Source organism: Oncorhynchus kisutch, unplaced genomic scaffold (genome assembly GCF_002021735.2).
Source record: "Oncorhynchus kisutch isolate 150728-3 unplaced genomic scaffold, Okis_V2 scaffold1554, whole genome shotgun sequence".
NCBI classification, from domain to species: domain Eukaryota; kingdom Metazoa; phylum Chordata; class Actinopteri; order Salmoniformes; family Salmonidae; genus Oncorhynchus; species Oncorhynchus kisutch.
This window is the reverse complement of record NW_022263499.1, coordinates 1-19,719: the sequence shown is the minus strand read 5'-3', so window position 1 is coordinate 19,719 and position 19,719 is coordinate 1. Positions and strand designations below refer to the sequence as shown.

General features: G+C 39.7%; 29 non-coding genes across 29 annotated transcripts; all 29 read right to left on the bottom strand.

Moving 5' to 3' along the window:
* Positions 1-85: 85 nt before the first annotated feature.
* Positions 86-158, bottom strand: trnar-acg (transfer RNA arginine (anticodon ACG)). The gene has a single exon. It is a non-coding gene; the product is annotated as a tRNA-Arg (tRNA).
* A 984-nt stretch (positions 159-1,142) lies between these two features.
* trnae-uuc (transfer RNA glutamic acid (anticodon UUC)) lies at positions 1,143-1,214 on the bottom strand. The gene has a single exon. It is a non-coding gene; the product is annotated as a tRNA-Glu (tRNA).
* A 210-nt stretch (positions 1,215-1,424) lies between these two features.
* trnar-acg (transfer RNA arginine (anticodon ACG)) lies at positions 1,425-1,497 on the bottom strand. The gene has a single exon. It is a non-coding gene; the product is annotated as a tRNA-Arg (tRNA).
* A 982-nt stretch (positions 1,498-2,479) lies between these two features.
* On the bottom strand, positions 2,480-2,551 carry trnae-uuc (transfer RNA glutamic acid (anticodon UUC)). The gene has a single exon. It is a non-coding gene; the product is annotated as a tRNA-Glu (tRNA).
* A 604-nt stretch (positions 2,552-3,155) lies between these two features.
* On the bottom strand, positions 3,156-3,227 carry trnae-uuc (transfer RNA glutamic acid (anticodon UUC)). The gene has a single exon. It is a non-coding gene; the product is annotated as a tRNA-Glu (tRNA).
* A 210-nt stretch (positions 3,228-3,437) lies between these two features.
* On the bottom strand, positions 3,438-3,510 carry trnar-acg (transfer RNA arginine (anticodon ACG)). The gene has a single exon. It is a non-coding gene; the product is annotated as a tRNA-Arg (tRNA).
* Positions 3,511-4,493: 983 nt separating this feature from the next.
* On the bottom strand, positions 4,494-4,565 carry trnae-uuc (transfer RNA glutamic acid (anticodon UUC)). Its single transcript has one exon. It is a non-coding gene; the product is annotated as a tRNA-Glu (tRNA).
* A 604-nt stretch (positions 4,566-5,169) lies between these two features.
* On the bottom strand, positions 5,170-5,241 carry trnae-uuc (transfer RNA glutamic acid (anticodon UUC)). The gene has a single exon. It is a non-coding gene; the product is annotated as a tRNA-Glu (tRNA).
* Positions 5,242-5,845: 604 nt separating this feature from the next.
* Positions 5,846-5,917, bottom strand: trnae-uuc (transfer RNA glutamic acid (anticodon UUC)). Its single transcript has one exon. It is a non-coding gene; the product is annotated as a tRNA-Glu (tRNA).
* A 210-nt stretch (positions 5,918-6,127) lies between these two features.
* trnar-acg (transfer RNA arginine (anticodon ACG)) lies at positions 6,128-6,200 on the bottom strand. Its single transcript has one exon. It is a non-coding gene; the product is annotated as a tRNA-Arg (tRNA).
* A 984-nt stretch (positions 6,201-7,184) lies between these two features.
* Positions 7,185-7,256, bottom strand: trnae-uuc (transfer RNA glutamic acid (anticodon UUC)). The gene has a single exon. It is a non-coding gene; the product is annotated as a tRNA-Glu (tRNA).
* A 210-nt stretch (positions 7,257-7,466) lies between these two features.
* Positions 7,467-7,539, bottom strand: trnar-acg (transfer RNA arginine (anticodon ACG)). Its single transcript has one exon. It is a non-coding gene; the product is annotated as a tRNA-Arg (tRNA).
* Positions 7,540-8,522: 983 nt separating this feature from the next.
* On the bottom strand, positions 8,523-8,594 carry trnae-uuc (transfer RNA glutamic acid (anticodon UUC)). Its single transcript has one exon. It is a non-coding gene; the product is annotated as a tRNA-Glu (tRNA).
* Positions 8,595-8,807: 213 nt separating this feature from the next.
* Positions 8,808-8,880, bottom strand: trnar-acg (transfer RNA arginine (anticodon ACG)). The gene has a single exon. It is a non-coding gene; the product is annotated as a tRNA-Arg (tRNA).
* A 983-nt stretch (positions 8,881-9,863) lies between these two features.
* trnae-uuc (transfer RNA glutamic acid (anticodon UUC)) lies at positions 9,864-9,935 on the bottom strand. The gene has a single exon. It is a non-coding gene; the product is annotated as a tRNA-Glu (tRNA).
* Positions 9,936-10,539: 604 nt separating this feature from the next.
* trnae-uuc (transfer RNA glutamic acid (anticodon UUC)) lies at positions 10,540-10,611 on the bottom strand. The gene has a single exon. It is a non-coding gene; the product is annotated as a tRNA-Glu (tRNA).
* A 210-nt stretch (positions 10,612-10,821) lies between these two features.
* Positions 10,822-10,894, bottom strand: trnar-acg (transfer RNA arginine (anticodon ACG)). The gene has a single exon. It is a non-coding gene; the product is annotated as a tRNA-Arg (tRNA).
* Positions 10,895-11,878: 984 nt separating this feature from the next.
* trnae-uuc (transfer RNA glutamic acid (anticodon UUC)) lies at positions 11,879-11,950 on the bottom strand. Its single transcript has one exon. It is a non-coding gene; the product is annotated as a tRNA-Glu (tRNA).
* A 604-nt stretch (positions 11,951-12,554) lies between these two features.
* On the bottom strand, positions 12,555-12,626 carry trnae-uuc (transfer RNA glutamic acid (anticodon UUC)). Its single transcript has one exon. It is a non-coding gene; the product is annotated as a tRNA-Glu (tRNA).
* Positions 12,627-12,836: 210 nt separating this feature from the next.
* Positions 12,837-12,909, bottom strand: trnar-acg (transfer RNA arginine (anticodon ACG)). The gene has a single exon. It is a non-coding gene; the product is annotated as a tRNA-Arg (tRNA).
* Positions 12,910-13,893: 984 nt separating this feature from the next.
* On the bottom strand, positions 13,894-13,965 carry trnae-uuc (transfer RNA glutamic acid (anticodon UUC)). The gene has a single exon. It is a non-coding gene; the product is annotated as a tRNA-Glu (tRNA).
* A 604-nt stretch (positions 13,966-14,569) lies between these two features.
* Positions 14,570-14,641, bottom strand: trnae-uuc (transfer RNA glutamic acid (anticodon UUC)). Its single transcript has one exon. It is a non-coding gene; the product is annotated as a tRNA-Glu (tRNA).
* A 210-nt stretch (positions 14,642-14,851) lies between these two features.
* trnar-acg (transfer RNA arginine (anticodon ACG)) lies at positions 14,852-14,924 on the bottom strand. Its single transcript has one exon. It is a non-coding gene; the product is annotated as a tRNA-Arg (tRNA).
* Positions 14,925-15,907: 983 nt separating this feature from the next.
* Positions 15,908-15,979, bottom strand: trnae-uuc (transfer RNA glutamic acid (anticodon UUC)). The gene has a single exon. It is a non-coding gene; the product is annotated as a tRNA-Glu (tRNA).
* Positions 15,980-16,189: 210 nt separating this feature from the next.
* Positions 16,190-16,262, bottom strand: trnar-acg (transfer RNA arginine (anticodon ACG)). Its single transcript has one exon. It is a non-coding gene; the product is annotated as a tRNA-Arg (tRNA).
* A 982-nt stretch (positions 16,263-17,244) lies between these two features.
* On the bottom strand, positions 17,245-17,316 carry trnae-uuc (transfer RNA glutamic acid (anticodon UUC)). The gene has a single exon. It is a non-coding gene; the product is annotated as a tRNA-Glu (tRNA).
* A 603-nt stretch (positions 17,317-17,919) lies between these two features.
* On the bottom strand, positions 17,920-17,991 carry trnae-uuc (transfer RNA glutamic acid (anticodon UUC)). Its single transcript has one exon. It is a non-coding gene; the product is annotated as a tRNA-Glu (tRNA).
* Positions 17,992-18,201: 210 nt separating this feature from the next.
* trnar-acg (transfer RNA arginine (anticodon ACG)) lies at positions 18,202-18,274 on the bottom strand. Its single transcript has one exon. It is a non-coding gene; the product is annotated as a tRNA-Arg (tRNA).
* Positions 18,275-19,257: 983 nt separating this feature from the next.
* Positions 19,258-19,329, bottom strand: trnae-uuc (transfer RNA glutamic acid (anticodon UUC)). Its single transcript has one exon. It is a non-coding gene; the product is annotated as a tRNA-Glu (tRNA).
* Positions 19,330-19,719: the final 390 nt, after the last annotated feature.

Sequence of the window (19,719 nt, the reverse complement as noted above, 5' to 3'; positions counted from 1 at the left end):
ATGTGTTTGAAGTGAGAACAGCCAGAAGCACTGAAAGGTATACAGTATCATTCCCAGCTTGATTTCAATCAATTAAATAAAGTATTGAGCCAGCCAGGAGTCGAACCTAGAATCTTCTGATCCGTAGTCAGACACGTTATCCATTGCGCCACTGGCCCCACATCTAAGCTGAAGTCAGGTCACAGCTAGACCAGTGTACACAGTCATAGCGTCTGTCAACAACAAGGTTCCTTGGTTTTCTGTTTCAGATGCATATCTTAATTTGATCCTCCTGTTGTTACATGAATTTTACTGCAGAGCAAGAAATGCAAACTTGAAGTGTATCAATGTTTAAAAAGTCTTGTAAATTATGAATCTACAAAACATGTCACATTTCCTGTTGCTTGGGGAATATTGTTGTGTTGTGTGATTCTGCTGCCATTTAAAATGTGGTATCTGTTCTTACACAAGTGCATCACAAATGACAAGATGTTCTTTCCCATACTGGGAGTTCAACCCGGGCGAAAACCAGGAATCCTAAACGCCAGACCATATGGGAAGACAGTTACTTAAAAAAAACATCACAGACAAATCCATAAACATTGAAATGATGCTTGTTGTAATTACAAGCTCCATCTTTTTTCTCAGAGATGTTTGGGAAAAGTCCCATATAAAATCAGTCTAAAATGTGTTTGAATCGAGAACTGCCAGACACAATGAAAAGTATACAGTATTTTTCCCAGCTTGATTTTGGTCAAATAAATCTAGTTTTGAACCAAACAGGAGTCAAATATTCAATCTTCTGACCTGTTATCAGACACGTTATCCATTGTGCAACTGGCCGCACGGCCAAGCTGAAGTCAGGTCACACCTAGGCCAGTATACACAGTCATAGTGTCTGTCAGCGACAAGGTTCCTTGGGATTTCTGTTACAGATGCATATCTTAATTTGATCTTCCTGTTGTCGCATGAATTTTACTGCAGAGCAAGAAATGCAGCCATGAAGTGTATTCAACGTTTAAAAAGCCTTGTATAATTTGAATCTACATAACATGTCACATTTCCTGTTGCTGAGGGAATATTGTTGTGTTGTGTGAAACTGCTGCCAGTTAAAATGCAGCATCTGTTGTTACACAACTGCGTACCTAATGACAAGATATTCTTTCCCATACCGGGAGTTGAACCCGGGCCACCTGGGTGAAAACCAGGAATCCTAACCGCTAGACCATATGGGAAGACACATACTTAAAATACACATCACAGACAAATCTTTAAATGTTGACATTATGCCTGTTGGATTTCAAAGCTCCATCATTTTTCTCAGAGATGATGGGGAATGTCCAGATGAAATCCGTCTAAAATGTGTTTGAAGTGAGAACAGCCAGAAGCACTGAAAGGTATACAGTATCATTCCCAGCTTGATTTCAATCAATTAAATAAAGTATTGAGCCAGCCAGGAGTCGAACCTAGAATCTTCTGATCCGTAGTCAGACACGTTATCCATTGCGCCACTGGCCCCACATCTAAGCTGAAGTCAGGTCACAGCTAGACCAGTGTACACAGTCATAGCGTCTGTCAACAACAAGGTTCCTTGGTTTTCTGTTTCAGATGCATATCTTAATTTGATCCTCCTGTTGTTACATGAATTTTACTGCAGAGCAAGAAATGCAAACTTGAAGTGTATCAATGTTTAAAAAGTCTTGTAAATTATGAATCTACAAAACATGTCACATTTCCTGTTGCTTGGGGAATATTGTTGTGTTGTGTGATTCTGCTGCCATTTAAAATGTGGTATCTGTTCTTACACAAGTGCATCACAAATGACAAGATGTTCTTTCCCATACTGGGAGTTCAACCCGGGCGAAAACCAGGAATCCTAAACGCCAGACCATATGGGAAGACAGTTACTTAAAAAAACATCACAGACAAATCCATAAACATTGAAATGATGCTTGTTGTAATTACAAGCTCCATCTTTTTTCTCAGAGATGTTGGGAAAAGTCCCATATAAAATCAGTCTAAAATGTGTTTGAATCGAGAACTGCCAGACACAATGAAAAGTATACAGTATTTTTCCCAGCTTGATTTTGGTCAAATAAATCTAGTTTTGAACCAAACAGGAGTCAAATATTCAATCTTCTGACCTGTTATCAGACACGTTATCCATTGTGCAACTGGCCGCACGGCCAAGCTGAAGTCAGGTCACACCTAGGCCAGTATACACAGTCATAGTGTCTGTCAGCGACAAGGTTCCTTGGGATTTCTGTTACAGATGCATATCTTAATTTGATCTTCCTGTTGTCGCATGAATTTTACTGCAGAGCAAGAAATGCAGCCATGAAGTGTATTCAACGTTTAAAAAGCCTTGTATAATTTGAATCTACATAACATGTCACATTTCCTGTTGCTGAGGGAATATTGTTGTGTTGTGTGAAACTGCTGCCAGTTAAAATGCAGCATCTGTTGTTACACAACTGCGTACCTAATGACAAGATATTCTTTCCCATACCGGGAGTTGAACCCGGGCCACCTGGGTGAAAACCAGGAATCCTAACCGCTAGACCATATGGGAAGACACATACTGAAAATACACATCACAGACAAATCCATAAACATTGAAATGATGCTTGTTGTAATTACAAGCTCCATCTTTTTTCTCAGAGATGTTGGGGAAAAGTCCCATATAAAATCAGTCTAAAATGTGTTTGAATCGAGAACTGCCAGACACAATGAAAAGTATACAGTATTTTTCCCAGCTTGATTTTGGTCAAATAAATCTAGTTTTGAACCAAACAGGAGTCAAATATTCAATCTTCTGACCTGTTATCAGACACGTTATCCATTGTGCAACTGGCCGCACGGCCAAGCTGAAGTCAGGTCACACCTAGGCCAGTATACACAGTCATAGTGTCTGTCAGCGACAAGGTTCCTTGGGATTTCTGTTACAGATGCATATCTTAATTTGATCTTCCTGTTGTCGCATGAATTTTACTGCAGAGCAAGAAATGCAGCCATGAAGTGTATTCAACGTTTAAAAAGCCTTGTATAATTTGAATCTACATAACATGTCACATTTCCTGTTGCTGAGGGAATATTGTTGTGTTGTGTGAAACTGCTGCCAGTTAAAATGCAGCATCTGTTGTTACACAACTGCGTACCTAATGACAAGATATTCTTTCCCATACCGGGAGTTGAACCCGGGCCACCTGGGTGAAAACCAGGAATCCTAACCGCTAGACCATATGGGAAGACACATACTTAAAATACACATCACAGACAAATCTTTAAATGTTGACATTATGCCTGTTGGATTTCAAAGCTCCATCATTTTTCTCAGAGATGATGGGGAATGTCCAGATGAAATCCGTCTAAAATGTGTTTGAAGTGAGAACAGCCAGAAGCACTGAAAGGTATACAGTATCATTCCCAGCTTGATTTCAATCAATTAAATAAAGTATTGAGCCAGCCAGGAGTCGAACCTAGAATCTTCTGATCCGTAGTCAGACACGTTATCCATTGCGCCACTGGCCCCACATCTAAGCTGAAGTCAGGTCACAGCTAGACCAGTGTACACAGTCATAGCGTCTGTCAACAACAAGGTTCCTTGGTTTTCTGTTTCAGATGCATATCTTAATTTGATCCTCCTGTTGTTACATGAATTTTACTGCAGAGCAAGAAATGCAAACTTGAAGTGTATCAATGTTTAAAAAGTCTTGTAAATTATGAATCTACAAAACATGTCACATTTCCTGTTGCTTGGGGAATATTGTTGTGTTGTGTGATTCTGCTGCCATTTAAAATGTGGTATCTGTTCTTACACAAGTGCATCACAAATGACAAGATGTTCTTTCCCATACTGGGAGTTCAACCCGGGCGAAAACCAGGAATCCTAAACGCCAGACCATATGGGAAGACAGTTACTTAAAAAAACATCACAGACAAATCCATAAACATTGAAATGATGCTTGTTGTAATTACAAGCTCCATCTTTTTTCTCAGAGATGTTTGGGAAAAGTCCCATATAAAATCAGTCTAAAATGTGTTTGAATCGAGAACTGCCAGACACAATGAAAAGTATACAGTATTTTTCCCAGCTTGATTTTGGTCAAATAAATCTAGTTTTGAACCAAACAGGAGTCAAATATTCAATCTTCCGACCTGTTATCAGACACGTTATCCATTGTGCAACTGGCCGCACGGCCAAGCTGAAGTCAGGTCACACCTAGGCCAGTATACACAGTCATAGTGTCTGTCAGCGACAAGGTTCCTTGGGATTTCTGTTACAGATGCATATCTTAATTTGATCTTCCTGTTGTCGCATGAATTTTACTGCAGAGCAAGAAATGCAGCCATGAAGTGTATTCAACGTTTAAAAAGCCTTGTATAATCTGAATCTACATAACATGTCACATTTCCTGTTGCTGAGGGAATATTGTTGTGTTGTGTGAAACTGCTGCCAGTTAAAATGCAGCATCTGTTGTTACACAACTGCGTACCTAATGACAAGATATTCTTTCCCATACCGGGAGTTGAACCCGGGCCACCTGGGTGAAAACCAGGAATCCTAACCGCTAGACCATATGGGAAGACACATACTGAAAATACACATCACAGACAAATCCATAAACATTGAAATGATGCTTGTTGTAATTACAAGCTCCATCTTTTTTCTCAGAGATGTTGGGGAAAAGTCCCATATAAAATCAGTCTAAAATGTGTTTGAATCGAGAACTGCCAGACACAATGAAAAGTATACAGTATTTTTCCCAGCTTGATTTTGGTCAAATAAATCTAGTTTTGAACCAAACAGGAGTCAAATATTCAATCTTCTGACCTGTTATCAGACACGTTATCCATTGTGCAACTGGCCGCACGGCCAAGCTGAAGTCAGGTCACACCTAGGCCAGTATACACAGTCATAGTGTCTGTCAGCGACAAGGTTCCTTGGGATTTCTGTTACAGATGCATATCTTAATTTGATCTTCCTGTTGTCGCATGAATTTTACTGCAGAGCAAGAAATGCAGCCATGAAGTGTATTCAACATTTAAAAAGCCTTGTATAATTTGAATCTACATAACATGTCACATTTCCTGTTGCTGAGGGAATATTGTTGTGTTGTGTGAAACTGCTGCCAGTTAAAATGCAGCATCTGTTGTTACACAACTGCGTACCTAATGACAAGATATTCTTTCCCATACCGGGAGTTGAACCCGGGCCACCTGGGTGAAAACCAGGAATCCTAACCGCTAGACCATATGGGAAGACACATACTGAAAATACACATCACAGACAAATCCATAAACATTGAAATGATGCTTGTTGTAATTACAAGCTCCATCTTTTTTCTCAGAGATGTTGGGGAAAAGTCCCATATAAAATCAGTCTAAAATGTGTTTGAATCGAGAACTGCCAGACACAATGAAAAGTATACAGTATTTTTCCCAGCTTGATTTTGGTCAAATAAATCTAGTTTTGAACCAAACAGGAGTCAAATATTCAATCTTCTGACCTGTTATCAGACACGTTATCCATTGTGCAACTGGCCGCACGGCCAAGCTGAAGTCAGGTCACACCTAGGCCAGTATACACAGTCATAGTGTCTGTCAGCGACAAGGTTCCTTGGGATTTCTGTTACAGATGCATATCTTAATTTGATCTTCCTGTTGTCGCATGAATTTTACTGCAGAGCAAGAAATGCAGCCATGAAGTGTATTCAACGTTTAAAAAGCCTTGTATAATTTGAATCTACATAACATGTCACATTTCCTGTTGCTGAGGGAATATTGTTGTGTTGTGTGAAACTGCTGCCAGTTAAAATGCAGCATCTGTTGTTACACAACTGCGTACCTAATGACAAGATATTCTTTCCCATACCGGGAGTTGAACCCGGGCCACCTGGGTGAAAACCAGGAATCCTAACCGCTAGACCATATGGGAAGACACATACTTAAAATACACATCACAGACAAATCTTTAAATGTTGACATTATGCCTGTTGGATTTCAAAGCTCCATCATTTTTCTCAGAGATGATGGGGAATGTCCAGATGAAATCCGTCTAAAATGTGTTTGAAGTGAGAACAGCCAGAAGCACTGAAAGGTATACAGTATCATTCCCAGCTTGATTTCAATCAATTAAATAAAGTATTGAGCCAGCCAGGAGTCGAACCTAGAATCTTCTGATCCGTAGTCAGACACGTTATCCATTGCGCCACTGGCCCCACATCTAAGCTGAAGTCAGGTCACAGCTAGACCAGTGTACACAGTCATAGCGTCTGTCAACAACAAGGTTCCTTGGTTTTCTGTTTCAGATGCATATCTTAATTTGATCCTCCTGTTGTTACATGAATTTTACTGCAGAGCAAGAAATGCAAACTTGAAGTGTATCAATGTTTAAAAAGTCTTGTAAATTATGAATCTACAAAACATGTCACATTTCCTGTTGCTTGGGGAATATTGTTGTGTTGTGTGATTCTGCTGCCATTTAAAATGTGGTATCTGTTCTTACACAAGTGCATCACAAATGACAAGATGTTCTTTCCCATACTGGGAGTTCAACCCGGGCGAAAACCAGGAATCCTAAACGCCAGACCATATGGGAAGACAGTTACTTAAAAAAACATCACAGACAAATCCATAAACATTGAAATGATGCTTGTTGTAATTACAAGCTCCATCTTTTTTCTCAGAGATGTTTGGGAAAAGTCCCATATAAAATCAGTCTAAAATGTGTTTGAATCGAGAACTGCCAGACACAATGAAAAGTATACAGTATTTTTCCCAGCTTGATTTTGGTCAAATAAATCTAGTTTTGAACCAAACAGGAGTCAAATATTCAATCTTCCTGACCTGTTATCAGACACGTTATCCATTGTGAAACTGGCCGCACGGCCAAGCTGAAGTCAGGTCACACCTAGGCCAGTATACACAGTCATAGTGTCTGTCAGCGACAAGGTTCCTTGGGATTTCTGTTACAGATGCATATCTTAATTTGATCTTCCTGTTGTCGCATGAATTTTACTGCAGAGCAAGAAATGCAGCCATGAAGTGTATTCAACGTTTAAAAAGCCTTGTATAATCTGAATCTACATAACATGTCACATTTCCTGTTGCTGAGGGAATATTGTTGTGTTGTGTGAAACTGCTGCCAGTTAAAATGCAGCATCTGTTGTTACACAACTGCGTACCTAATGACAAGATATTCTTTCCCATACCGGGAGTTGAACCCGGGCCACCTGGGTGAAAACCAGGAATCCTAACCGCTAGACCATATGGGAAGACACATACTTAAAATACACATCACAGACAAATCTTTAAATGTTGACATTATGCCTGTTGGATTTCAAAGCTCCATCATTTTTCTCAGAGATGATGGGGAATGTCCAGATGAAATCCGTCTAAAATGTGTTTGAAGTGAGAACAGCCAGAAGCACTGAAAGGTATACAGTATCATTCCCAGCTTGATTTCAATCAATTAAATAAAGTATTGAGCCAGCCAGGAGTCGAACCTAGAATCTTCTGATCCGTAGTCAGACACGTTATCCATTGCGCCACTGGCCCCACATCTAAGCTGAAGTCAGGTCACAGCTAGACCAGTGTACACAGTCATAGCGTCTGTCAACAACAAGGTTCCTTGGTTTTCTGTTTCAGATGCATATCTTAATTTGATCCTCCTGTTGTTCCATGAATTTTACTGCAGAGCAAGAAATGCAAACTTGAAGTGTATCAATGTTTAAAAAGTCTTGTAAATTATGAATCTACAAAACATGTCACATTTCCTGTTGCTTGGGGAATATTGTTGTGTTGTGTGATTCTGCTGCCATTTAAAATGTGGTATCTGTTCTTACACAAGTGCATCACAAATGACAAGATGTTCTTTCCCATACTGGGAGTTCAACCCGGGCGAAAACCAGGAATCCTAAACGCCAGACCATATGGGAAGACAGTTACTTAAAAAAACATCACAGACAAATCCATAAACATTGAAATGATGCTTGTTGTAATTACAAGCTCCATCTTTTTTCTCAGAGATGTTTGGGAAAAGTCCCATATAAAATCAGTCTAAAATGTGTTTGAATCGAGAACTGCCAGACACAATGAAAAGTATACAGTATTTTTCCCAGCTTGATTTTGGTCAAATAAATCTAGTTTTGAACCAAACAGGAGTCAAATATTCAATCTTCCGACCTGTTATCAGACACGTTATCCATTGTGAAACTGGCCGCACGGCCAAGCTGAAGTCAGGTCACACCTAGGCCAGTATACACAGTCATAGTGTCTGTCAGCGACAAGGTTCCTTGGGATTTCTGTTACAGATGCATATCTTAATTTGATCTTCCTGTTGTCGCATGAATTTTACTGCAGAGCAAGAAATGCAGCAATGAAGTGTATTCAACGTTTAAAAAGCCTTGTATAATCTGAATCTACATAACATGTCACATTTCCTGTTGCTGAGGGAATATTGTTGTGTTGTGTGAAACTGCTGCCAGTTAAAATGCAGCATCTGTTGTTACACAACTGCGTACCTAATGACAAGATATTCTTTCCCATACCGGGAGTTGAACCCGGGCCACCTGGGTGAAAACCAGGAATCCTAACCGCTAGACCATATGGGAAGACACATACTTAAAATACACATCACAGACAAATCCATTAACATGTGACATTATGCCTGTTGTAATTACAAGCTCCATCTTTTTTCTCAGAGATGATTGGGGAATGTCCCATATGAAATCCGTCTAAAATGTGTTTGAAGTGAGAACAGCCAGAAGCACTGAAAGGTATACAGTATCATTCCCAGCTTGATTTCAATCAATTAAATAAAGTATTGAGCCAGCCAGGAGTCGAACCTAGAATCTTCTGATCCGTAGTCAGACACGTTATCCATTGCGCCACTGGCCCCACATCTAAGCTGAAGTCAGGTCACAGCTAGACCAGTGTACACAGTCATAGCGTCTGTCAACAACAAGGTTCCTTGGTTTTCTGTTTCAGATGCATATCTTAATTTGATCCTCCTGTTGTTACATGAATTTTACTGCAGAGCAAGAAATGCAAACTTGAAGTGTATCAATGTTTAAAAAGTCTTGTAAATTATGAATCTACAAAACATGTCACATTTCCTGTTGCTTGGGGAATATTGTTGTGTTGTGTGATTCTGCTGCCATTTAAAATGTGGTATCTGTTCTTACACAAGTGCATCACAAATGACAAGATGTTCTTTCCCATACTGGGAGTTCAACCCGGGCGAAAACCAGGAATCCTAAACGCCAGACCATATGGGAAGACAGTTACTTAAAAAAACATCACAGACAAATCCATAAACATTGAAATGATGCTTGTTGTAATTACAAGCTCCATCTTTTTTCTCAGAGATGTTTGGGAAAAGTCCCATATAAAATCAGTCTAAAATGTGTTTGAATCGAGAACTGCCAGACACAATGAAAAGTATACAGTATTTTTCCCAGCTTGATTTTGGTCAAATAAATCTAGTTTTGAACCAAACAGGAGTCAAATATTCAATCTTCTGACCTGTTATCAGACACGTTATCCATTGTGCAACTGGCCGCACGGCCAAGCTGAAGTCAGGTCACACCTAGGCCAGTATACACAGTCATAGTGTCTGTCAGCGACAAGGTTCCTTGGGATTTCTGTTACAGATGCATATCTTAATTTGATCTTCCTGTTGTCGCATGAATTTTACTGCAGAGCAAGAAATGCAGCCATGAAGTGTATTCAACGTTTAAAAAGCCTTGTATAATCTGAATCTACATAACATGTCACATTTCCTGTTGCTGAGGGAATATTGTTGTGTTGTGTGAAACTGCTGCCAGTTAAAATGCAGCATCTGTTGTTACACAACTGCGTACCTAATGACAAGATATTCTTTCCCATACCGGGAGTTGAACCCGGGCCACCTGGGTGAAAACCAGGAATCCTAACCGCTAGACCATATGGGAAGACACATACTGAAAATACACATCACAGACAAATCCATAAACATTGAAATGATGCTTGTTGTAATTACAAGCTCCATCTTTTTTCTCAGAGATGTTGGGGAAAAGTCCCATATAAAATCAGTCTAAAATGTGTTTGAATCGAGAACTGCCAGACACAATGAAAAGTATACAGTATTTTTCCCAGCTTGATTTTGGTCAAATAAATCTAGTTTTGAACCAAACAGGAGTCAAATATTCAATCTTCTGACCTGTTATCAGACACGTTATCCATTGTGCAACTGGCCGCACGGCCAAGCTGAAGTCAGGTCACACCTAGGCCAGTATACACAGTCATAGTGTCTGTCAGCGACAAGGTTCCTTGGGATTTCTGTTACAGATGCATATCTTAATTTGATCTTCCTGTTGTCGCATGAATTTTACTGCAGAGCAAGAAATGCAGCCATGAAGTGTATTCAACGTTTAAAAAGCCTTGTATAATTTGAATCTACATAACATGTCACATTTCCTGTTGCTGAGGGAATATTGTTGTGTTGTGTGAAACTGCTGCCAGTTAAAATGCAGCATCTGTTGTTACACAACTGCGTACCTAATGACAAGATATTCTTTCCCATACCGGGAGTTGAACCCGGGCCACCTGGGTGAAAACCAGGAATCCTAACCGCTAGACCATATGGGAAGACACATACTTAAAATACACATCACAGACAAATCTTTAAATGTTGACATTATGCCTGTTGGATTTCAAAGCTCCATCATTTTTCTCAGAGATGATGGGGAATGTCCAGATGAAATCCGTCTAAAATGTGTTTGAAGTGAGAACAGCCAGAAGCACTGAAAGGTATACAGTATCATTCCCAGCTTGATTTCAATCAATTAAATAAAGTATTGAGCCAGCCAGGAGTCGAACCTAGAATCTTCTGATCCGTAGTCAGACACGTTATCCATTGCGCCACTGGCCCCACATCTAAGCTGAAGTCAGGTCACAGCTAGACCAGTGTACACAGTCATAGCGTCTGTCAACAACAAGGTTCCTTGGTTTTCTGTTTCAGATGCATATCTTAATTTGATCCTCCTGTTGTTACATGAATTTTACTGCAGAGCAAGAAATGCAAACTTGAAGTGTATCAATGTTTAAAAAGTCTTGTAAATTATGAATCTACAAAACATGTCACATTTCCTGTTGCTTGGGGAATATTGTTGTGTTGTGTGATTCTGCTGCCATTTAAAATGTGGTATCTGTTCTTACACAAGTGCATCACAAATGACAAGATGTTCTTTCCCATACTGGGAGTTCAACCCGGGCGAAAACCAGGAATCCTAAACGCCAGACCATATGGGAAGACAGTTACTTAAAAAAAACATCACAGACAAATCCATAAACATTGAAATGATGCTTGTTGTAATTACAAGCTCCATCTTTTTTCTCAGAGATGTTTGGGAAAAGTCCCATATAAAATCAGTCTAAAATGTGTTTGAATCGAGAACTGCCAGACACAATGAAAAGTATACAGTATTTTTCCCAGCTTGATTTTGGTCAAATAAATCTAGTTTTGAACCAAACAGGAGTCAAATATTCAATCTTCCGACCTGTTATCAGACACGTTATCCATTGTGAAACTGGCCGCACGGCCAAGCTGAAGTCAGGTCACACCTAGGCCAGTATACACAGTCATAGTGTCTGTCAGCGACAAGGTTCCTTGGGATTTCTGTTACAGATGCATATCTTAATTTGATCTTCCTGTTGTCGCATGAATTTTACTGCAGAGCAAGAAATGCAGCAATGAAGTGTATTCAACGTTTAAAAAGCCTTGTATAATCTGAATCTACATAACATGTCACATTTCCTGTTGCTGAGGGAATATTGTTGTGTTGTGTGAAACTGCTGCCAGTTAAAATGCAGCATCTGTTGTTACACAACTGCGTACCTAATGACAAGATATTCTTTCCCATACCGGGAGTTGAACCCGGGCCACCTGGGTGAAAACCAGGAATCCTAACCGCTAGACCATATGGGAAGACACATACTGAAAATACACATCACAGACAAATCCATAAACATTGAAATGATGCTTGTTGTAATTACAAGCTCCATCTTTTTTCTCAGAGATGTTGGGGAAAAGTCCCATATAAAATCAGTCTAAAATGTGTTTGAATCGAGAACTGCCAGACACAATGAAAAGTATACAGTATTTTTCCCAGCTTGATTTTGGTCAAATAAATCTAGTTTTGAACCAAACAGGAGTCAAATATTCAATCTTCTGACCTGTTATCAGACACGTTATCCATTGTGCAACTGGCCGCACGGCCAAGCTGAAGTCAGGTCACACCTAGGCCAGTATACACAGTCATAGTGTCTGTCAGCGACAAGGTTCCTTGGGATTTCTGTTACAGATGCATATCTTAATTTGATCTTCCTGTTGTCGCATGAATTTTACTGCAGAGCAAGAAATGCAGCCATGAAGTGTATTCAACGTTTAAAAAGCCTTGTATAATTTGAATCTACATAACATGTCACATTTCCTGTTGCTGAGGGAATATTGTTGTGTTGTGTGAAACTGCTGCCAGTTAAAATGCAGCATCTGTTGTTACACAACTGCGTACCTAATGACAAGATATTCTTTCCCATACCGGGAGTTGAACCCGGGCCACCTGGGTGAAAACCAGGAATCCTAACCGCTAGACCATATGGGAAGACACATACTTAAAATACACATCACAGACAAATCTTTAAATGTTGACATTATGCCTGTTGGATTTCAAAGCTCCATCATTTTTCTCAGAGATGATGGGGAATGTCCAGATGAAATCCGTCTAAAATGTGTTTGAAGTGAGAACAGCCAGAAGCACTGAAAGGTATACAGTATCATTCCCAGCTTGATTTCAATCAATTAAATAAAGTATTGAGCCAGCCAGGAGTCGAACCTAGAATCTTCTGATCCGTAGTCAGACACGTTATCCATTGCGCCACTGGCCCCACATCTAAGCTGAAGTCAGGTCACAGCTAGACCAGTGTACACAGTCATAGCGTCTGTCAACAACAAGGTTCCTTGGTTTTCTGTTTCAGATGCATATCTTAATTTGATCCTCCTGTTGTTACATGAATTTTACTGCAGAGCAAGAAATGCAAACTTGAAGTGTATCAATGTTTAAAAAGTCTTGTAAATTATGAATCTACAAAACATGTCACATTTCCTGTTGCTTGGGGAATATTGTTGTGTTGTGTGATTCTGCTGCCATTTAAAATGTGGTATCTGTTCTTACACAAGTGCATCACAAATGACAAGATGTTCTTTCCCATACTGGGAGTTCAACCCGGGCGAAAACCAGGAATCCTAAACGCCAGACCATATGGGAAGACAGTTACTTAAAAAAAACATCACAGACAAATCCATAAACATTGAAATGATGCTTGTTGTAATTACAAGCTCCATCTTTTTTCTCAGAGATGTTTGGGAAAAGTCCCATATAAAATCAGTCTAAAATGTGTTTGAATCGAGAACTGCCAGACACAATGAAAAGTATACAGTATTTTTCCCAGCTTGATTTTGGTCAAATAAATCTAGTTTTGAACCAAACAGGAGTCAAATATTCAATCTTCCGACCTGTTATCAGACACGTTATCCATTGTGAAACTGGCCGCACGGCCAAGCTGAAGTCAGGTCACACCTAGGCCAGTATACACAGTCATAGTGTCTGTCAGCGACAAGGTTCCTTGGGATTTCTGTTACAGATGCATATCTTAATTTGATCTTCCTGTTGTCGCATGAATTTTACTGCAGAGCAAGAAATGCAGCCATGAAGTGTATTCAACGTTTAAAAAGCCTTGTATAATCTGAATCTACATAACATGTCACATTTCCTGTTGCTGAGGGAATATTGTTGTGTTGTGTGAAACTGCTGCCAGTTAAAATGCAGCATCTGTTGTTACACAACTGCGTACCTAATGACAAGATATTCTTTCCCATACCGGGAGTTGAACCCGGGCCACCTGGGTGAAAACCAGGAATCCTAACCGCTAGACCATATGGGAAGACACATACTGAAAATACACATCACAGACAAATCCATAAACATTGAAATGATGCTTGTTGTAATTACAAGCTCCATCTTTTTTCTCAGAGATGTTGGGGAAAAGTCCCATATAAAATCAGTCTAAAATGTGTTTGAATCGAGAACTGCCAGACACAATGAAAAGTATACAGTATTTTTCCCAGCTTGATTTTGGTCAAATAAATCTAGTTTTGAACCAAACAGGAGTCAAATATTCAATCTTCTGACCTGTTATCAGACACGTTATCCATTGTGCAACTGGCCGCACGGCCAAGCTGAAGTCAGGTCACACCTAGGCCAGTATACACAGTCATAGTGTCTGTCAGCGACAAGGTTCCTTGGGATTTCTGTTACAGATGCATATCTTAATTTGATCTTCCTGTTGTCGCATGAATTTTACTGCAGAGCAAGAAATGCAGCCATGAAGTGTATTCAACGTTTAAAAAGCCTTGTATAATTTGAATCTACATAACATGTCACATTTCCTGTTGCTGAGGGAATATTGTTGTGTTGTGTGAAACTGCTGCCAGTTAAAATGCAGCATCTGTTGTTACACAACTGCGTACCTAATGACAAGATATTCTTTCCCATACCGGGAGTTGAACCCGGGCCACCTGGGTGAAAACCAGGAATCCTAACCGCTAGACCATATGGGAAGACACATACTTAAAATACACATCACAGACAAATCTTTAAATGTTGACATTATGCCTGTTGGATTTCAAAGCTCCATCATTTTTCTCAGAGATGATGGGGAATGTCCAGATGAAATCCGTCTAAAATGTGTTTGAAGTGAGAACAGCCAGAAGCACTGAAAGGTATACAGTATCATTCCCAGCTTGATTTCAATCAATTAAATAAAGTATTGAGCCAGCCAGGAGTCGAACCTAGAATCTTCTGATCCGTAGTCAGACACGTTATCCATTGCGCCACTGGCCCCACATCTAAGCTGAAGTCAGGTCACAGCTAGACCAGTGTACACAGTCATAGCGTCTGTCAACAACAAGGTTCCTTGGTTTTCTGTTTCAGATGCATATCTTAATTTGATCCTCCTGTTGTTACATGAATTTTACTGCAGAGCAAGAAATGCAAACTTGAAGTGTATCAATGTTTAAAAAGTCTTGTAAATTATGAATCTACAAAACATGTCACATTTCCTGTTGCTTGGGGAATATTGTTGTGTTGTGTGATTCTGCTGCCATTTAAAATGTGGTATCTGTTCTTACACAAGTGCATCACAAATGACAAGATGTTCTTTCCCATACTGGGAGTTCAACCCGGGCGAAAACCAGGAATCCTAAACGCCAGACCATATGGGAAGACAGTTACTTAAAAAAACATCACAGACAAATCCATAAACATTGAAATGATGCTTGTTGTAATTACAAGCTCCATCTTTTTTCTCAGAGATGTTTGGGAAAAGTCCCATATAAAATCAGTCTAAAATGTGTTTGAATCGAGAACTGCCAGACACAATGAAAAGTATACAGTATTTTTCCCAGCTTGATTTTGGTCAAATAAATCTAGTTTTGAACCAAACAGGAGTCAAATATTCAATCTTCCGACCTGTTATCAGACACGTTATCCATTGTGAAACTGGCCGCACGGCCAAGCTGAAGTCAGGTCACACCTAGGCCAGTATACACAGTCATAGTGTCTGTCAGCGACAAGGTTCCTTGGGATTTCTGTTACAGATGCATATCTTAATTTGATCTTCCTGTTGTCGCATGAATTTTACTGCAGAGCAAGAAATGCAGCCATGAAGTGTATTCAACGTTTAAAAAGCCTTGTATAATTTGAATCTACATAACATGTCACATTTCCTGTTGCTGAGGGAATATTGTTGTGTTGTGTGAAACTGCTGCCAGTTAAAATGCAGCATCTGTTGTTACACAACTGCGTACCTAATGACAAGATATTCTTTCCCATACCGGGAGTTGAACCCGGGCCACCTGGGTGAAAACCAGGAATCCTAACCGCTAGACCATATGGGAAGACACATACTTAAAATACACATCACAGACAAATCTTTAAATGTTGACATTATGCCTGTTGGATTTCAAAGCTCCATCATTTTTCTCAGAGATGATGGGGAATGTCCAGATGAAATCCGTCTAAAATGTGTTTGAAGTGAGAACAGCCAGAAGCACTGAAAGGTATACAGTATCATTCCCAGCTTGATTTCAATCAATTAAATAAAGTATTGAGCCAGCCAGGAGTCGAACCTAGAATCTTCTGATCCGTAGTCAGACACGTTATCCATTGCGCCACTGGCCCCACATCTAAGCTGAAGTCAGGTCACAGCTAGACCAGTGTACACAGTCATAGCGTCTGTCAACAACAAGGTTCCTTGGTTTTCTGTTTCAGATGCATATCTTAATTTGATCCTCCTGTTGTTACATGAATTTTACTGCAGAGCAAGAAATGCAAACTTGAAGTGTATCAATGTTTAAAAAGTCTTGTAAATTATGAATCTACAAAACATGTCACATTTCCTGTTGCTTGGGGAATATTGTTGTGTTGTGTGATTCTGCTGCCATTTAAAATGTGGTATCTGTTCTTACACAAGTGCATCACAAATGACAAGATGTTCTTTCCCATACTGGGAGTTCAACCCGGGCGAAAACCAGGAATCCTAAACGCCAGACCATATGGGAAGACAGTTACTTAAAAAAACATCACAGACAAATCCATAAACATTGAAATGATGCTTGTTGTAATTACAAGCTCCATCTTTTTTCTCAGAGATGTTGGGAAAAGTCCCATATAAAATCAGTCTAAAATGTGTTTGAATCGAGAACTGCCAGACACAATGAAAAGTATACAGTATTTTTCCCAGCTTGATTTTGGTCAAATAAATCTAGTTTTGAACCAAACAGGAGTCAAATATTCAATCTTCTGACCTGTTATCAGACACGTTATCCATTGTGCAACTGGCCGCACGGCCAAGCTGAAGTCAGGTCACACCTAGGCCAGTATACACAGTCATAGTGTCTGTCAGCGACAAGGTTCCTTGGGATTTCTGTTACAGATGCATATCTTAATTTGATCTTCCTGTTGTCGCATGAATTTTACTGCAGAGCAAGAAATGCAGCCATGAAGTGTATTCAACGTTTAAAAAGCCTTGTATAATTTGAATCTACATAACATGTCACATTTCCTGTTGCTGAGGGAATATTGTTGTGTTGTGTGAAACTGCTGCCAGTTAAAATGCAGCATCTGTTGTTACACAACTGCGTACCTAATGACAAGATATTCTTTCCCATACCGGGAGTTGAACCCGGGCCACCTGGGTGAAAACCAGGAATCCTAACCGCTAGACCATATGGGAAGACACATACTGAAAATACACATCACAGACAAATCCATAAACATTGAAATGATGCTTGTTGTAATTACAAGCTCCATCTTTTTTCTCAGAGATGTTGGGGAAAAGTCCCATATAAAATCAGTCTAAAATGTGTTTGAATCGAGAACTGCCAGACACAATGAAAAGTATACAGTATTTTTCCCAGCTTGATTTTGGTCAAATAAATCTAGTTTTGAACCAAACAGGAGTCAAATATTCAATCTTCTGACCTGTTATCAGACACGTTATCCATTGTGCAACTGGCCGCACGGCCAAGCTGAAGTCAGGTCACACCTAGGCCAGTATACACAGTCATAGTGTCTGTCAGCGACAAGGTTCCTTGGGATTTCTGTTACAGATGCATATCTTAATTTGATCTTCCTGTTGTCGCATGAATTTTACTGCAGAGCAAGAAATGCAGCCATGAAGTGTATTCAACGTTTAAAAAGCCTTGTATAATTTGAATCTACATAACATGTCACATTTCCTGTTGCTGAGGGAATATTGTTGTGTTGTGTGAAACTGCTGCCAGTTAAATGCAGCATCTGTTGTTACACAACTGCGTACCTAATGACAAGATATTCTTTCCCATACCGGGAGTTGAACCCGGGCCACCTGGGTGAAAACCAGGAATCCTAACCGCTAGACCATATGGGAAGACACATACTTAAAATACACATCACAGACAAATCTTTAAATGTTGACATTATGCCTGTTGGATTTCAAAGCTCCATCATTTTTCTCAGAGATGATGGGGAATGTCCAGATGAAATCCGTCTAAAATGTGTTTGAAGTGAGAACAGCCAGAAGCACTGAAAGGTATACAGTATCATTCCCAGCTTGATTTCAATCAATTAAATAAAGTATTGAGCCAGCCAGGAGTCGAACCTAGAATCTTCTGATCCGTAGTCAGACACGTTATCCATTGCGCCACTGGCCCCACATCTAAGCTGAAGTCAGGTCACAGCTAGACCAGTGTACACAGTCATAGCGTCTGTCAACAACAAGGTTCCTTGGTTTTCTGTTTCAGATGCATATCTTAATTTGATCCTCCTGTTGTTACATGAATTTTACTGCAGAGCAAGAAATGCAAACTTGAAGTGTATCAATGTTTAAAAAGTCTTGTAAATTATGAATCTACAAAACATGTCACATTTCCTGTTGCTTGGGGAATATTGTTGTGTTGTGTGATTCTGCTGCCATTTAAAATGTGGTATCTGTTCTTACACAAGTGCATCACAAATGACAAGATGTTCTTTCCCATACTGGGAGTTCAACCCGGGCGAAAACCAGGAATCCTAAACGCCAGACCATATGGGAAGACAGTTACTTAAAAAAACATCACAGACAAATCCATAAACATTGAAATGATGCTTGTTGTAATTACAAGCTCCATCTTTTTTCTCAGAGATGTTTGGGAAAAGTCCCATATAAAATCAGTCTAAAATGTGTTTGAATCGAGAACTGCCAGACACAATGAAAAGTATACAGTATTTTTCCCAGCTTGATTTTGGTCAAATAAATCTAGTTTTGAACCAAACAGGAGTCAAATATTCAATCTTCTGACCTGTTATCAGACACGTTATCCATTGTGCAACTGGCCGCACGGCCAAGCTGAAGTCAGGTCACACCTAGGCCAGTATACACAGTCATAGTGTCTGTCAGCGACAAGGTTCCTTGGGATTTCTGTTACAGATGCATATCTTAATTTGATCTTCCTGTTGTCGCATGAATTTTACTGCAGAGCAAGAAATGCAGCCATGAAGTGTATTCAACGTTTAAAAAGCCTTGTATAATTTGAATCTACATAACATGTCACATTTCCTGTTGCTGAGGGAATATTGTTGTGTTGTGTGAAACTGCTGCCAGTTAAAATGCAGCATTCTGTTGTTACACAACTGCTACCTAATGACAAGATATTCTTTTCCATACCGGGAGTTGAACCCAGGCCACCTGGGTGAAAACCAGGAATCCTAACCGCTAGACCATATGGGAAGACACATACTAAAAATACACATCACAGACAAATCCATAAACTTGAAATGATGCTTGTTGTAATTACAAGCTCCATCTTTTTCTCAGAGATGTTGGGGAAAAGTCCCATATAAAATCAGTCTAAAATGTGTTTGAATCGAGAACTGCCAGCCACTCAAATGAAAGTATACAGTATTTTCCCAGCTTGATTTTGTCAATAAATCTAGTTTTGAACCAAACAGGAGTCAAATATTCAATCTTCTGACCGTTATCAGACACGTTATCCATTGTGCAACTGGCCGCACGGCCAAGCTGAAGTCAGTCCACACCTAGGCCAGTATACACAGTCATAGTGTCTGTCAGCCGACAAGGTTCCTTGGGATTTCTGTTACAGATGCATATCTTAATTTG